The sequence below is a fragment of the Octopus bimaculoides genome, chromosome 6 (assembly GCF_001194135.2).
Source record: "Octopus bimaculoides isolate UCB-OBI-ISO-001 chromosome 6, ASM119413v2, whole genome shotgun sequence".
Taxonomy (NCBI): domain Eukaryota; kingdom Metazoa; phylum Mollusca; class Cephalopoda; order Octopoda; family Octopodidae; genus Octopus; species Octopus bimaculoides.
In genome coordinates, this window is record NC_068986.1 from 89082534 (window position 1) to 89084346 (window position 1813).

A 1813-nucleotide genomic window follows, 5' to 3' on the forward strand; every position below is an offset into this window, starting at 1 on the left:
GTTGTGTATCTCCCTGCTTTGTTTGTGTTTGCTTTTCTTTTCTTGCTCCTCTTCCTCCTTCCTTTCTGGGCTATTTGCCAGTCCTCGATAGATAGATAGATAGATAGATAGATAGATAGATAGATAGATAGATAGATAGATAGATAGATAGATAGATAGATATGTGAAATAAATAAAAAATTAATACACCGAAAACAAGTTTTAACAATTCTTACTATTCGCAGTGGCGAGAAATTCGACTCGTGGTGATAAAGAAAAAAAAAGTTTCACTAAGCCTGTAACATGAAATGAGTTTTCTAATCCCGTTCATTCAACATAATTTCACATTCCAATATACATATTCATACATATATAAAGGCGCAGATATGGCTTCGTGGTTAAGAAGCACTCTTTGCTACCACGTGGCTTCAGGTTCAATCCCATTATGTGGCATATTGGGCAAATGCTTTCTACTATAACCCTGGCCCAACAAATGCCTTGTCGGTAAATTTGATTGACGCACACTAGGTATATATTTATATATTCGTTTTTGTTTATTTTTGTTTATTCTACCCCAACCGATTCACAGTCGGTGTTGGTCTGTTTACGTTCCTGTTACTTAGCGGTTCAGCAAAAATGACCACCAGAATAAGTACTAGACTTTAAAAATAAGTATTGGCGTCAATTTGTTCTACGAAACCGTTCCAAGCAGTGCCCTAGCTTGGCCGTAGTCCAATGCCTGATACAATTATATGATAAAAGATTAAAATACACACACGCACACACAAACACACGCACACACACACACACGCGCGCGCGCGCGCGCATACACACACACATATAGATTATCAATACGTGTCTGAATTCATATATATGTGTATTTGTGCTGTGTCAGTACGTGTAACACAGAGAGAATATGTGTATGTATAACTCTATATATGTGTGTGTGTGTGTGTTTATGTATATATATATATATATATATATATATATATATATATATATATATATATATATATATATATATATATATGGGGGGTGTATGTGTGTGTGTGTGTGTCTATATAGATAGATAGATAGATAGATAGATAGATATACGTGTAGATGTGCGTGTCTATGCGTTGCACGATTCAGTAGCCTGTCTTTGTTTGGGAAGTTTAACAATTGAAGAAAAAAATGAAATGAAAGAAAAGAATAAAATACACAGAACGAGTTCCAAAGGATTACGACAACGATTTAGAGTAATATACCTTGATGAGACAGTGAGCCAGTGGAAAGCCGATGCTGTGGGTCTGTTTGAGCCATCTAGCGAGGCACTAAACCATTTTAGCCAACAGGCGGCTGTCAAAAGACGACATGAAGAATATGGAAGAAGTGAAGTTAATTACAAAGACAATATCGGCGTAGCGGAGTTGTTGTTGTCGTTGTTGTGGTTAGTTCGTTTGGTTTTGTCTTCTATAAACGCGTCCTCATCTGCAAGGTTAAAGACATGAAAATGTCAAGACAGCAGACAATTAAAGCGGTGCTGGCCTTACTTATTGATTGATTTTGTCCGATAACGAAGTGAAAAGATTAAATTGTCATATTGATAAGGATATGTCAAAGTTTTTGTTTCTCTAATTTTGAAAACCCCACCTCTCTCCCTTCTCTGCTTCTCTATCTGTTGAATGATGATGATGATAATGATATTGCTAGCTGATATTTCATGACCGTCTGACGATAGAGTGCATAGAAATTGGAACACGCTCTCACATAGTCGAACATAACACGTGCACACACGCCCGCACACACAAAGACAGGCAGAAACTTTATCACATACACATTGTTTTATATATAT